The sequence below is a fragment of the Megalopta genalis genome, unplaced genomic scaffold (genome assembly GCF_051020955.1).
Source record: "Megalopta genalis isolate 19385.01 unplaced genomic scaffold, iyMegGena1_principal scaffold0241, whole genome shotgun sequence".
NCBI classification, from domain to species: Eukaryota; Metazoa; Arthropoda; class Insecta; order Hymenoptera; family Halictidae; genus Megalopta; species Megalopta genalis.
Genome location: NW_027476310.1, coordinates 51,142 through 68,188, shown reverse-complemented (window position 1 = coordinate 68,188; position 17,047 = coordinate 51,142).

Here is a 17,047-nt window from a genome sequence, read left to right as displayed (position 1 = left end):
TAATCCTTCTACTTCGTATTGATTTGAAACTAAATCATGTGTTTCGCTTGGATTTGAAGCTAATTCGTCTGTTTCGCCTGCATTTGATGCTATATCATTTATATAGCAAGAACTGGAAGCTAGATCATTCGTGTCGCGTGGATTTGCAGCTAAACCTTCTAGATCGCATTGATTTGAAGCTAAATCATTTGTTTCGCATGGATTTGAAGTTTAATCGCTTGTTTCGCATGCTGTCGAAGTTCAATCATGAATATCACAAGTATTTGGAGATAAACCGATTGCTTCGCATTAATTTGAAGCTAAGCCTTTTACTTCGGATTGATTTGATGTTAAATCATGTGTTCCACATTGATTTGAAGCTAAGACTTCTACTTCGCATTGATTTGAGCTAAATCATCTGTTTCGCATGGATTTGAAGCTAACTCGTTTGTTTCGCGTGCAGATGAAGCTATATCAAGTATATTACAAGTATTTGAAGCTAAACCATATGATTCGCATGGATTTGAAGCTAACTCTTCTACATGGCATTGATTTGAAGTTAATCATGTGTGTCGCTTGGATTTGAAGCTAACTCGTTTGTTTCGCCTGCACATTGAAGCTATATCGCTTGAATCGCAAGTACTTGAAGTAAAATCATTTACTTCGCTGGATTTGAAGCTATCCCGTTTGTTTCGCCAGCAGTTGAATCTATATCACTTATATCGTAAGTGTTTGAAGCTAAATCATTTGTTCCGCATGGATTTAAAGCTAACTCGTTTGTTTCGCCTGCAGTTGAAGCTACATCATGTATACCACAAGTATTTGAAGCTAAACCATTTGATTCGCATGGATTTGAAGCTAAGCGTTCTACTTTGCTATGTTTTGAAGCTAAATCATGTGTTTCGCTTGGATTTGATGTTACCTCGTTTGTTTCGCATGCAGTTGAAGCGAAATCATGTATATCACAAGTATTTGAAGCTAAACCATTTGATTCGTATGGATTTGAAGGTGAGCCTTCTACTACGCATTGATTTGAATATAAATCATGCGTTTCGCATGGATTTGAAGATAGCTCGTTTGTTTCGCATGCATTTCAAACTGTTTCATTTATACCGCAAGTATTTGAAGGTAAAACATTTGTTTCGCATGGATTTGAAGTTAAACCTTCTACTTCGCTTTGATTTGCAGCCAAATCATGTGTTCCGCACTGATTTGAAGCTAAATCATGTGTTTTGCATGGATTTGAAGCTAACTCGTTTGTTTCGCCTGTATTTAAAGCTGTTTCATTTATACCGCAAGTATTTGAAGGTAAATCATTTGTTTCGCACGGATTTGAAGCTGTGTTCCGTTCTGTAGGACCTCCCGTACGCCGCTTTCGCGAAAGTTTATGGCGTGGACCAGCGAGGATCACAAAGAGACGGAAACCTTTTTTCCATCTGCAGAACATCGGTGCAGGGTCTTCCGTCTCTTTAATGACCGCGACGCATCGTAGGCACGAAAGGTCCGAAAAAACAACCCCGTCGTAAATTTGAGAATTTAACGGGTCTTGAGAAAGTTTAGTCCCAACCGTCGCGTCGACGATATCTCAGGCCCCAGGGGACCTCCCGACCACGCAACTACGCAACACCCCCCTCTCCTAGACAAGGCTCGTGTAGGACGATACGAGAGGGTGGTGACGAAAAGCTTAGAGGACACTGATTGGAAAATCGCAATCTTCGAGAAAAACCAATCAGTGCGTCCCGGCGTGGAGGTGGAGGTTCCTTCAGGGATCTCAAACGGGGGTGACCGATATAAAATAACGCGACCAGTCGGGGCGCGGACAGAAAAACGCAGAAAAACATAGTCATCAACAATCATTACCAGCTCTGTTACTTTAAGTGGGCACAGAGCATCGCGAACCACATTGTCAATTAGAATCGGGAATTTACAACCCCCGTAGACCGAACAACGGTCGCGGTGTCGGTGCGCGAAAAACAAGCTGAACCTTCTACTTCGCTTTGATTTGAAGGTAAGTCATGTGTTCCGCATTGATTTGAAGCTAAATCATGTGTTTCGCATGGATTTGAAGCTAACTTGTTTGTTTCGCATGCAGTTGGATCCAAATCATGTATATCACAAGTATGTGAAGCTAAATCATTTGTTTCGCATGGATTTGAAGCTATGCCTTCTACTTCACATTGATTTGAAGCTTAAACATCTGATTCGCCTGGATTTGAAGCTAACTCGTTTGTTTCGCCTGCATTTGAAGCTATATCATGCATATCACAAGTATTTGAGACTAAATCATTTGATTCGCGTGGATTTGAAGCTAAGCTTTCTACTTCGCATTGATTTGAAGCTAAATCATGTGTTTCGCTTGGATTTGCAGCTAAGCCTTCTACTTCGCATTCATTTAAAGCTAAGTCATGGGTTTCGCATGGATTTGAAGCTAAGCCTTCTACTTCGCATTGATTTGAAGCTAAATCATGTGTTTCGCTTGGATTTGATGCTATATCGTGTGTTTCTTATGCAGTTGAATTTAAATCATGTATATCGCAAATATTTGAAGCTAATCCATTTGTTTCGCATTGATTTGAAGCTAAGCCTTCAACTTCGCATTGATTTGAAGCTAAATCATTTGTTTCCCTTGGATTTGAAGCTAACGCGATTGTTTCGCATGCAGTTAAAGCTAAATCATGTTCATCACAACTATCTGAAGCTAAACCATTTGTTTCGCAAGAATATGAAGCTAAACCATGTGTTTCTCATGGATTTGAAGCTAAATCATGTTTCTCGCGTGGATTTGAAGCCAACTCGTTTGCTTCGCCTGCACTTGAAGCTATATCATTTATATCGCAAGAATGTGAAGCTAAATCATTTGCTTCGCATGGATTTGAAGCGAAGCCTTCTACTTCGCATTGATTTGAATCTAAATCATGTGTTTCGCTTGTATTTTAAGCCAACTCGTTCGTTTTTCCTTCATTTGAAGCTATATCATTAAATCGCTAGTATGTGAAGCTAAATCATTTGTGTCGCATGTATTTGAAGCTACGCCTCCTACTTCGCATTGATTTGAATCTAGATCATGTGTTTCGCATACATTTGAAGCTAACTCGTTTGTTTCGCATGCAGTTGAAGGTAAATCATGTATACCACAAGTATTTGAAGCTAAACCATTTGTTTCGCATTGATTTGAAGCTAAGCCTTCAATTCGCATTGATTTGAACCTAAATCATAAATTCGCTTGGATTTGAAGCTATACCTTCTATATCGCATTCATTTGAAATTAGTCATGTTTTTTGCATGGATTTGTAGCTAACTCGTTTGTTTCGCCTGCAGATGAAGCTATATCACTTATATCGCAAGTATCTGAAGCTAAATCATTTGTGTCGCATGGATTTGATGCTAAACCTTCTACATAGCATTGATTTGAAACTTAATCATGTGTTTCGCCTGGATTTGAAGCTAAACCTTCTACATCGCATTGATTTGCAGATAAATCATGTGTCTCGCATGGATTTGAAGCTATAGCTTCCATATCGCAAGTATTTGAAGCTAAATCATTTGTGTCGCATGTATTTTCAGCTAAGCCTTCTACTTCGCATTGATTTGAAACTAAGTCATGTGTTTCGCATGGACTTGAAGCTAACTCGTTTGCTTCGCCTGCATTTGAAGCTATATCTATTATATCGCAAGTATTGGAATCTAAATCACTTGTCTCGCACGGATTTGAAGCTAACTCGTTTGTTTTGTGTGCATTTCAAGCTAACTCACTTATACCGCAGGTATTTGAAGCTAAATCATGTGTTTCCCTTGGATTTGAAGCTAACTAGTTTATATTGAATGCAGTTGAAGCTAAATCATGTTTATCACAAGTATCTGATGCTAAACCATTTGTTTCGCAAGAATATGAAGCTAAACCATGTGTTTCGCTTGGATTTGAAGCTAACTCGTTTTTTTCTCCTACATTTGAAGCTTTATCAATTATATCGCAAGTATTTGAAGCTAAATCATTTGTGTCGCATAGCTTTGAAGCTAACTCGTTTGTTTCGCATGCATTTGGAGCTAAATCATGTTTATCACAAGTATCTGAATCTGAACCATTTGTTTCGCAAGAATTTGAAGCTAAACCATTTGTTTCGCATTGATTTTAAGCTAAGCCTTCAACATCGCATTGATTTGAAGCTAAATTATTTGGTTCCCTTGGATTTGAAGCTAACGCGATTGTTTCGCATGCAGTTGAAGCTAAATCACGTTTATCATAAATATCTGAAGCTAAACCATGTGTTTCGCATGGACTTGAAGCTAAATCATGTGTTTCGCATGGATTTGAAGCAAACTCGTTTGTTTCGCCTGCATTTGAAGCTATATCATGCAGATCACAAGTATTTGAGACTAAATCATTTGATTCGCGTGGATTTGAAGCTAAGCTTTCTACTTCGCATTGATTTGAAGCTAAATCATGTGTTTCGCTTGGATTTGCAGCTAAGCCTTCTACTTCGCATTCATTTAAAGCTAAGTCATGGGTTTCGCATGGATTTGAAGCTAAGCCTTCTACTTCGCATTGATTTGAAGCTAAATCATGTGTTTCGCTTGGATTTGATGCTATATCGTGTGTTTCTTATGCAGTTGAATTTAAATCATGTATATCGCAAATATTTGAAGCTAAACCATTTGTTTCGCATTGATTTGAAGCTAAGCCTTCAACTTCGCATTTATTTGAAGTTAAATCATTTGTTTCCCTTGGATTTGAAGCTAACGCGATTGTTCCGCATGCAGTTGAAGCTAAATCATGTTCATCACAACTATCTGAAGCTAAACCATTTGTTTCGCAAGAATATGAAGCTAAACCATGTGTTTCTCATGTATTTGAAGCTAAATCATGTTTCTCGCGTGGATTTGAAGCCAACTCGTTTGCTTCGCCTGCACTTGAAGCTATATCATTTATATCGCAAGAATGTGAAGCTAAATCATTTGCTTCGCATGGATTTGAAGCGAAGCCTTCTACTTCGCATTGATTTGAATCTAAATCATGTGTTTCGCTTGCATTTTAAGCTAACTCGTTCGTTTTTCCTTCATTTGAAGCTATATCATTAAATCGCTAGTATGTGAAGCTAAATCATTTGTGTCGCATGTATTTGAAGCTACGCCTCCTACTTCGCATTGATTTGAATCTAGATCATGTGTTTCGCATACATTTGAAGCTAACTCGTTTGCTTCGCCTGCACTTGAAGCTATAACATTTAATCGCAAGCATGTAAAGCTAAATCATTTGTTTCGCATGAATTTGAAGCTAAGCCTTCTACTTCGCATTGATTTGAAACTAAATCATAAATTCGCTTGGATTTGAAGCTATACCTTCTATATCGCATTCATTTGAAATTAGTCATGTTTTTTGCATGGATTTGTTGCTAACTCGTTTGTTTCGCCTGCAGATGAAGCTATATCACTTATATCGCAAGTATCTGAAGCTAAATCATTTGTGTCGCATGGATTTGATGCTAAACCTTCTACTTCGCATTGATTTGAAACTAAATCATGTGTTTCGCTTAGATTTGAAGCTAAATCGTTTGTTTCGCCTCCATTTGAACCTATATCAATTATATCGCAAGTATTTGAAGCTAAATCAATTGTGTCGCATGACTTTGAAGCTAAGCCTTCTACTTCGCATTGATTTGTAGCTAAATCATTTGTTTCTCTTGGATTTGAAGCTAACTCGATTGTTTCGCATGCAGTTGAAGCTAAATCATGTTTATCACAAGTATCTGAAGCTGAACCACTTGTTTCGCAAGTATATGAAGCTAAACCATGTGTTTCACATTGATTTGAAGCTAAATCATGTGTTCCGCATGGATTTGAAGCTAACTCGTTTGTTTTGCCTGCATTTGAAGTTATATCATTTATATCGCAAGTATTTGAAGCTAAATCACTTGTTTCGCATGAATTTTAAGCCAAATCATGTGTTTCGCATGGAATTGAATCTACCTGGTTTGTTTCGCTTCCAGTTGAATCTATATCACTTATATCGCAAGTATTTGAAACTAAATCATGTGTTTCGCATGGATTTGAAGCAAACTCGTTTGTTTCACCTACATTTGAAGCTATATCATTTAATCGCAAGCATGTAAAGCTAAATCATTTGTTTCGCATGAATTAGAAGCTAAGCCTTCTACTTCGCATTGATTTGAAACTAAATCATGTGTTTGGCTTGGATTTGAAGCTAACTTGTTTGTTTCGCATGCAGTTGGATCCAAATCATGTATATCACAAGTAATTGAAGCTAAACCATTTGATTCGCACGGATTTGAAGCTAAGACTTCTACTTTGCATTGAATTGAAGCTAACTCGTGTGTATCGCTTGGATTTGAAGCTAATTCGTTTGTTTCGCCTGCATTTGAAGCTGTATCATTTATATCGCAAGTATGTGAAGCTAAATCATTTGTTTCGCATGGATTTGAAGCTATGCCTTCTACTTCACATTGATTTGAAGCTTAAACATCTCATTCGCCTGGATTTGAAGCTAACTCGTTTGTTTCGCCTGCATTTGAAGCTATATCATGCATATCACAAGTATTTGAGACTAAATCATTTGATTCGCGTGGATTTGAAGCTAAGCCTTCTACTTCGCATTGATTTGAAGCTAAATCATGTGTTTCGCTTGGATTTGATGCTATATCGTGTGTTTCTTATGCAGTTGAATTTAAATCATGTATATCGCAAATATTTGAAGCTAAACCATTTGTTTCGCATTGATTTGAAGCTAAGCCTTCAACTTCGCATTGATTTGAAGCTAAATCATTTGTTTCCCTTGGATTTGAAGCTAACGCGATTGTTTCGCATGCAGTTGAAGCTAAATCATGTTCATCACAACTATCTGAAGCTAAACCATTTGTTTCGCAAGAATATGAAGCTAAACCATGTGTTTCTCATGGATTTGAAGCTAAATCTTTTTTCTCGCGTGGATTTGTAGCCAACTCGTTTGCTTCGCCTGCACTTGAAGCTATATCATTTATATCGCAAGAATGTGAAGCTAAATCATTTGCTTCGCATGGATTTGAAGCGATGCCTTCTACTTCGCATTGATTTGAATCTAAATCATGTGTTTCGCTTGCATTTTAAGCTAACTCGTTCGTTTTTCCTTCATTTGAAGCTATATCATTAAATCGCTAGTATGTGAAGCTAAATCATTTGTGTCGCATGTATTTGAAGCTACGCCTCCTACTTCGCATTGATTTGAATCTAGATCATGTGTTTCGCATACATTTGAAGCTAACTCGTTTGTTTCGCATGCAGTTGAAGGTAAATCATGTATACCACAAGTATTTGAAGCTAAACCATTTGTTTCGCATTGATTTGAAGCTAAGCCATCAACTTCGCATTGATTTGAAGCTAAATCATTTGTTTCCCTTGGATTTGAATCTAACGCGATTGTTTCGCATGCAGTTGAAGCTAAATCATGTTCATCACAACTATCTGAAGCTAAACCATTTGTTTCGCAAGAATATGAAGCTAAACCATGTGTTTCTCATGGATTTGAAGCTAAATCATGTTTCTCGCGTGGATTTGAAGCCAACTCGTTTGCTTCGCCTTCACTTGAAGCTATAACATTTAATCGCAAGCATGTAAAGCTAAATCATTTGTTTCGCATGAATTTGAAGCTAAGCCTTCTACTTCGCATTGATTTGAAACTAAATCATAAATCGCTTGGATTTGAAGCTATACCTTCTATATCGCATTCATTTGAAATTAGTCATGTTTTTTGCATGGATTTGTAGCTAACTCGTTTGTTTCGCCTGCAGATGAAGCTATATCACTTATATCGCAAGTATCTGAAGCTAAATCATTTGTGTCGCATGTATATGAAGCTACGCCACCTACTTCGCATTGATTTGAATCTAGATCATGTGTTTCGCATACATTTGAAGCTAACTCGTTTGTTTCGCATGCAGTTGAAGGTAAATCATGTATACCACAAGTATTTGAAGCTAAATCATTTGTTTCGCATGAATTTGAAGCTAAGCCTTCTACTTCGCATTGATTTGAAACTAAATCATAAATTCGCTTGGATTTGAAGCTATACCTTCTATATCGCATTCATTTGAAATTAGTCATGTTTTTTGCATGGATTTGTTGCTAACTCGTTTGTTTCGCCTGCAGATGAAGCTATATCACTTATATCGCAAGTATCTGAAGCTAAATCATTTGTGTCGCATGGATTTGATGCTAAACCTTCTACATAGCATTGATTTGAAGCTTAATCATGTGTTTTGCATGGATTTTAAGCTAACTCGTTTATTTAGCCTGCATTTGAAGCTATATCACTTATATCGCAAGTATCTGATGCTAAATCATTTGTTTCGCATGGATTTGATGCTGAACCTTCTACATAGCATTGATTTGAAGCTTAATCATGTGTATCGCTTGGATTTGAAGCTAACTCGTTTGTTTCGCATGAATTTGAAGCTAAATCATTTGTTTCGCATGAATTTAAACCTAAATCACGTGTTTCGCATGAATTTGGAACTAACTCGTTTGTTTCGCCTGCATTTGAAGCTATATCAATTATATCGCAAGTATTTGAAGCTAAATCATTCGTGTCGCATGGCTTTGAAGCTAACTCGTTTGTTTCGCCTGCATTTGAAGCTATATCTCTTCTATCGCAAGTATTTGAAGCTAAATCATTTGTGTCGCATGGATTTGAAGCTAATCCTTCTACTTCGCATTGATTTGAAACTAAATCATGTGTTTCGCTTGGATTTGAAGCTAATTCGTTTGTTTCGCCTGCATTTGGATCTATATCACTTATATTCGCAAGTATTTGAATCTAAATCTTTCGTTTTGAACCTAAATAATGTGTTTCGCATGGATTTCAAGATAACTCGTTCTTCATGCCCGCATTTGATGCTATATCACTTACATCGCCAGTATCTGAAGATAAATCGTTTGATTCGCATGGATTTGAAGCTAAGCCTTCTACTTCGCATTGATATGAAGCTCTCTCATTTGTTTGGCATGGATTTGAAGCTAAACCTTCTAAATCGCATTGATTTAAAGATAAATCATGTGATTCGCTTGGATTTGAAGCTAACTCGTTTGTTTCGCTTGCAGTTGTAGCTAAATAATGTATATCACAAGAATTTGTAACAAAACCATTTGTTTCGCACGGATCTGTAGCTAACTCGTTTGTTTTGTGTGCATTTCAAGCTAACTCACTTATACCGCAGGTATTTGAAGCTAAATCATGTGTTTCCCTTGGATTTGAAGCTAACTAGTTTATATTGAATGCAGTTGAAGCTAAATCATGTTTATCACAAGTATCTGATGCTAAACCATGTGTTTCGCATGGACTTGAAGCTAAATCATGTGTTTCGCATGGATTTGAAGCAAACTCGTTTGTTTCACCTGCATTTGAAGCTATATCATTTAATCGCAAGCATGTAAAGCTAAATCATTTGTTTCGCATGAATTAGAAGCTAAGCCTTCTACTTCGCATTGATTTGAAGCTAAATCATGTGTTTGGCTTGGATTTGAAGCTAACTTGTTTGTTTCGCATGCAGTTGGATCCAAATCATGTATATCACAAGTATGTGAAGCTAAATCATTTGTTTCGCATGGATTTGAAGCTATGCCTTCTACTTCACATTGATTTGAAGCTTAAACATCTGATTCGCCTGGATTTGAAGCTAACTCGTTTGTTTCGCCTGCATTTGAAGCTATATCATGCATATCACAAGTATTTGAGACTAAATCATTTGATTCGCGTGGATTTGAAGCTAAGCTTTCTACTTCGCATTGATTTGAAGCTAAATCATGTGTTTCGCTTGGATTTGCAGCTAAGCCTTCTACTTCGCATTCATTTAAAGCTAAGTCATGGGTTTCGCATGGATTTGAAGCTAAGCCTTCTACTTCGCATTGATTTGAAGCTAAATCATGTGTTTCGCTTGGATTTGATGCTATATCGTGTGTTTCTTATGCAGTTGAATTTAAATCATGTATATCGCAAATATTTGAAGCTAATCCATTTGTTTCGCATTGATTTGAAGCTAAGCCTTCAACTTCGCATTGATTTGAAGCTAAATCATTTGTTTCCCTTGGATTTGAAGCTAACGCGATTGTTTCGCATGCAGTTAAAGCTAAATCATGTTCATCACAACTATCTGAAGCTAAACCATTTGTTTCGCAAGAATATGAAGCTAAACCATGTGTTTCTCATGGATTTGAAGCTAAATCATGTTTCTCGCGTGGATTTGAAGCCAACTCGTTTGCTTCGCCTGCACTTGAAGCTATATCATTTATATCGCAAGAATGTGAAGCTAAATCATTTGCTTCGCATGGATTTGAAGCGAAGCCTTCTACTTCGCATTGATTTGAATCTAAATCATGTGTTTCGCTTGTATTTTAAGCCAACTCGTTCGTTTTTCCTTCATTTGAAGCTATATCATTAAATCGCTAGTATGTGAAGCTAAATCATTTGTGTCGCATGTATTTGAAGCTACGCCTCCTACTTCGCATTGATTTGAATCTAGATCATGTGTTTCGCATACATTTGAAGCTAACTCGTTTGTTTCGCATGCAGTTGAAGGTAAATCATGTATACCACAAGTATTTGAAGCTAAACCATTTGTTTCGCATTGATTTGAAGCTAAGCCTTCAATTCGCATTGATTTGAACCTAAATCATAAATTCGCTTGGATTTGAAGCTATACCTTCTATATCGCATTCATTTGAAATTAGTCATGTTTTTTGCATGGATTTGTAGCTAACTCGTTTGTTTCGCCTGCAGATGAAGCTATATCACTTATATCGCAAGTATCTGAAGCTAAATCATTTGTGTCGCATGGATTTGATGCTAAACCTTCTACATAGCATTGATTTGAAACTTAATCATGTGTTTCGCATGGATTTGAAGCTAAACCTTCTACATCGCATTGATTTGCAGATAAATCATGTGTCTCGCATGGATTTGAAGCTATAGCTTCCATATCGCAAGTATTTGAAGCTAAATCATTTGTGTCGCATGTATTTTCAGCTAAGCCTTCTACTTCGCATTGATTTGAAACTAAGTCATGTGTTTCGCATGGACTTGAAGCTAACTCGTTTGCTTCGCCTGCATTTGAAGCTATATCTATTATATCGCAAGTATTGGAATCTAAATCACTTGTCTCGCACGGATTTGAAGCTAACTCGTTTGTTTTGTGTGCATTTCAAGCTAACTCACTTATACCGCAGGTATTTGAAGCTAAATCATGTGTTTCCCTTGGATTTGAAGCTAACTAGTTTATATTGAATGCAGTTGAAGCTAAATCATGTTTATCACAAGTATCTGATGCTAAACCATTTGTTTCGCAAGAATATGAAGCTAAACCATGTGTTTCGCTTGGATTTGAAGCTAACTCGTTTTTTTCGCCTACATTTGAAGCTTTATCAATTATATCGCAAGTATTTGAAGCTAAATCATTTGTGTCGCATAGCTTTGAAGCTAACTCGTTTGTTTCGCATGCATTTGGAGCTAAATCATGTTTATCACAAGTATCTGAATCTGAACCATTTGTTTCGCAAGAATTTGAAGCTAAACCATTTGTTTCGCATTGATTTTAAGCTAAGCCTTCAACATCGCATTGATTTGAAGCTAAATTATTTGGTTCCCTTGGATTTGAAGCTAACGCGATTGTTTCGCATGCAGTTGAAGCTAAATCACGTTTATCATAAATATCTGAAGCTAAACCATGTGTTTCGCATGGACTTGAAGCTAAATCATGTGTTTCGCATGGATTTGAAGCAAACTCGTTTGTTTCGCCTGCATTTGAAGCTATATCATGCAGATCACAAGTATTTGAGACTAAATCATTTGATTCGCGTGGATTTGAAGCTAAGCTTTCTACTTCGCATTGATTTGAAGCTAAATCATGTGTTTCGCTTGGATTTGCAGCTAAGCCTTCTACTTCGCATTCATTTAAAGCTAAGTCATGGGTTTCGCATGGATTTGAAGCTAAGCCTTCTACTTCGCATTGATTTGAAGCTAAATCATGTGTTTCGCTTGGATTTGATGCTATATCGTGTGTTTCTTATGCAGTTGAATTTAAATCATGTATATCGCAAATATTTGTAGCTAAACCATTTGTTTCGCATTGATTTGAAGCTAAGCCTTCAACTTCGCATTTATTTGAAGCTAAATCATTTGTTTCCCTTGGATTTGAAGCTAACGCGATTGTTCCGCATGCAGTTGAAGCTAAATCATGTTCATCACAACTATCTGAAGCTAAACCATTTGTTTCGCAAGAATATGAAGCTAAACCATGTGTTTCTCATGTATTTGAAGCTAAATCATGTTTCTCGCGTGGATTTGAAGCCAACTCGTTTGCTTCGCCTGCACTTGAAGCTATATCATTTATATCGCAAGAATGTGAAGCTAAATCATTTGCTTCGCATGGATTTGAAGCGAAGCCTTCTACTTCGCATTGATTTGAATCTAAATCATGTGTTTCGCTTGCATTTTAAGCTAACTCGTTCGTTTTTCCTTCATTTGAAGCTATATCATTAAATCGCTAGTATGTGAAGCTAAATCATTTGTGTCGCATGTATTTGAAGCTACGCCTCCTACTTCGCATTGATTTGAATCTAGATCATGTGTTTCGCATACATTTGAAGCTAACTCGTTTGCTTCGCCTGCACTTGAAGCTATAACATTTAATCGCAAGCATGTAAAGCTAAATCATTTGTTTCGCATGAATTTGAAGCTAAGCCTTCTACTTCGCATTGATTTGAAACTAAATCATAAATTCGCTTGGATTTGAAGCTATACCTTCTATATCGCATTCATTTGAAATTAGTCATGTTTTTTGCATGGATTTGTTGCTAACTCGTTTGTTTCGCCTGCAGATGAAGCTATATCACTTATATCGCAAGTATCTGAAGCTAAATCATTTGTGTCGCATGGATTTGATGCTAAACCTTCTACTTCGCATTGATTTGAAACTAAATCATGTGTTTCGCTTATATTTGAAGCTAAATCGTTTGTTTCGCCTCCATTTGAACCTATATCAATTATATCGCAAGTATTTGAAGCTAAATCAATTGTGTCGCATGACTTTGAAGCTAAGCCTTCTACTTCGCATTGATTTGTAGCTAAATCATTTGTTTCTCTTGGATTTGAAGCTAACTCGATTGTTTCGCATGCAGTTGAAGCTAAATCATGTTTATCACAAGTATCTGAAGCTGAACCACTTGTTTCGCAAGTATATGAAGCTAAACCATGTGTTTCACATTGATTTGAAGCTAAATCATGTGTTCCGCATGGATTTGAAGCTAACTCGTTTGTTTTGCCTGCATTTGAAGTTATATCATTTATATCGCAAGTATTTGAAGCTAAATCACTTGTTTCGCATGAATTTTAAGCCAAATCATGTGTTTCGCATGGAATTGAATCTACCTGGTTTGTTTCGCTTCCAGTTGAATCTATATCACTTATATCGCAAGTATTTGAAACTAAATCATGTGTTTCGCATGGATTTGAAGCAAACTCGTTTGTTTCACCTACATTTGAAGCTATATCATTTAATCGCAAGCATGTAAAGCTTAATCATTTGTTTCGCATGAATTAGAAGCTAAGCCTTCTACTTCGCATTGATTTGAAGCTAAATCATGTGTTTGGCTTGGATTTGAAGCTAACTTGTTTGTTTCGCATGCAGTTGGATCCAAATCATGTATATCACAAGTAATTGAAGCTAAACCATTTGATTCGCACGGATTTGAAGCTAAGACTTCTACTTTGCATTGAATTGAAGCTAACTCGTGTGTATCGCTTGGATTTGAAGCTAATTCGTTTGTTTCGCCTGCATTTGAAGCTGTATCATTTATATCGCAAGTATGTGAAGCTAAATCATTTGTTTCGCATGGATTTGAAGCTATGCCTTCTACTTCACATTGATTTGAAGCTTAAACATCTCATTCGCCTGGATTTGAAGCTAACTCGTTTGTTTCGCCTGCATTTGAAGCTATATCATGCATATCACAAGTATTTGAGACTAAATCATTTGATTCGCGTGGATTTGAAGCTAAGCCTTCTACTTCGCATTGATTTGAAGCTAAATCATGTGTTTCGCTTGGATTTGATGCTATATCGTGTGTTTCTTATGCAGTTGAATTTAAATCATGTATATCGCAAATATTTGAAGCTAAACCATTTGTTTCGCATTGATTTGAAGCTAAGCCTTCAACTTCGCATTGATTTGAAGCTAAATCATTTGTTTCCCTTGGATTTGAAGCTAACGCGATTGTTTCGCATGCAGTTGAAGCTAAATCATGTTCATCACAACTATCTGAAGCTAAACCATTTGTTTCGCAAGAATATGAAGCTAAACCATGTGTTTCTCATGGATTTGAAGCTAAATCTTTTTTCTCGCGTGGATTTGTAGCCAACTCGTTTGCTTCGCCTGCACTTGAAGCTATATCATTTATATCGCAAGAATGTGAAGCTAAATCATTTGCTTCGCATGGATTTGAAGCGAAGCCTTCTACTTCGCATTGATTTGAATCTAAATCATGTGTTTCGCTTGCATTTTAAGCTAACTCGTTCGTTTTTCCTTCATTTGAAGCTATATCATTAAATCGCTAGTATGTGAAGCTAAATCATTTGTGTCGCATGTATTTGAAGCTACGCCTCCTACTTCGCATTGATTTGAATCTAGATCATGTGTTTCGCATACATTTGAAGCTAACTCGTTTGTTTCGCATGCAGTTGAAGGTAAATCATGTATACCACAAGTATTTGAAGCTAAACCATTTGTTTCGCATTGATTTGAAGCTAAGCCTTCAACTTCGCATTGATTTGAAGCTAAATCATTTGTTTCCCTTGGATTTGAATCTAACGCGATTGTTTCGCATGCAGTTGAAGCTAAATCATGTTCATCACAACTATCTGAAGCTAAACCATTTGTTTCGCAAGAATATGAAGCTAAACCATGTGTTTCTCATGGATTTGAAGCTAAATCATGTTTCTCGCGTGGATTTGAAGCCAACTCGTTTGCTTCGCCTGCACTTGAAGCTATAACATTTAATCGCAAGCATGTAAAGCTAAATCATTTGTTTCGCATGAATTTGAAGCTAAGCCTTCTACTTCGCATTGATTTGAAACTAAATCATAAATCGCTTGGATTTGAAGCTATACCTTCTATATCGCATTCATTTGAAATTAGTCATGTTTTTTGCATGGATTTGTAGCTAACTCGTTTGTTTCGCCTGCAGATGAAGCTATATCACTTATATCGCAAGTATCTGAAGCTAAATCATTTGTGTCGCATGTATATGAAGCTACGCCTCCTACTTCGCATTGATTTGAATCTAGATCATGTGTTTCGCATACATTTGAAGCTAACTCGTTTGTTTCGCATGCAGTTGAAGGTAAATCATGTATACCACAAGTATTTGAAGCTAAATCATTTGTTTCGCATGAATTTGAAGCTAAGCCTTCTACTTCGCATTGATTTGAAACTAAATCATAAATTCGCTTGGATTTGAAGCTATACCTTCTATATCGCATTCATTTGAAATTAGTCATGTTTTTTGCATGGATTTGTTGCTAACTCGTTTGTTTCGCCTGCAGATGAAGCTATATCACTTATATCGCAAGTATCTGAAGCTAAATCATTTGTGTCGCATGGATTTGATGCTGAACCTTCTACATAGCATTGATTTGAAGCTTAATCATGTGTTTTGCATGGATTTTAAGCTAACTCGTTTGTTTCGCCTGCATTTGATGCTATATCAATTATATCGCAAGTATTTTAAGCTAAATCATTTGTGTCGCATAGCTTTGAAGCTAACTCGTTTGTTTCGCCTGCATTTGATGCTATATCAATTATATCGCACGTATTTGAAGCTAAATCATTTGTGTCGCATGAATTTAAAGCTAAGCCTTCTACTTCGCCTTGATTTGAAACTAAATCATGTGTATCGCTTGGATTTGAAGCTAACTCGTTTGTTTCGCCTGCATTTGAAGCTTTATCAATTATATCGCAAGTATTTGAAGCTAAATCATTTGTGTCGCATGGCTTTGAGGATAAGCCTTCTACTTCGCATTGATTTGAAACTAAACCATGTGTTTCCCTTGGATTTGTAGCTATCTCGTTTGTTTCGCATGAATTTGAAGCTAAATCATTTGTTTCGCATGAATTTAAACCTAAATCACGTGTTTCGCATGAATTTGGAACTAACTCGTTTGTTTCGCCTGCATTTGAAGCTATATCAATTATATCGCAAGTATTTGAAGCTAAATCATTCGTGTCGCATGGCTTTGAAGCTAACTCGTTTGGTTCGCCTGCATTTGAAGCTATATCTCTTCTATCGCAAGTATTTGAAGCTAAATCATTTGTGTCGCATGGATTTGAAGCTAATCCTTCTACTTCGCATTGATTTGAAACTAAATCATGTGTTTCGCTTGGATTTGAAGCTAATTCGTTTGTTTCGCCTGCATTTGGATCTATATCACTTATATTCGCAAGTATTTGAATCTAAATCTTTCGTTTTGAACCTAAATAATGTGTTTCGCATGGATTTCAAGATAACTCGTTCTTCATGCCCGCATTTGATGCTATATCATTTACATCGCCAGTATCTGAAGATAAATCGTTTGATTCGCATGGATTTGAAGCTAAGCCTTCTACTTCGCATTGATATGAAGCTCTCTCATTTGTTTGGCATGGATTTGAAGCTAAACCTTCTAAATCGCATTGATTTAAAGATAAATCATGTGATTCGCTTGGATTTGAAGCTAACTCGTTTGTTTCGTCTGCATTTGAAGATATATCACTTATATCGCAGGTATCTGAACCTAAATCAATTGTTCCGTATGGACTTGAAGCTAAGACTTCTACTTCGCATTGATTTGAATCTAAATCACGTGTTTCGCATGGATTTGGTGCCAACTCGTTTGTATCGCCTGCTTTTGATGCTATATCACTTATTACGCAATTATCTGAAGCTAAATCATTTGTTTCGCATGGATTTGAAGCTAAACCTTCTACTTCGCACTGATTTGAAGCAAAATCATGCGTTTCGCATGAATTCGAAGCTAACGCGTTTGTTTCGTCTG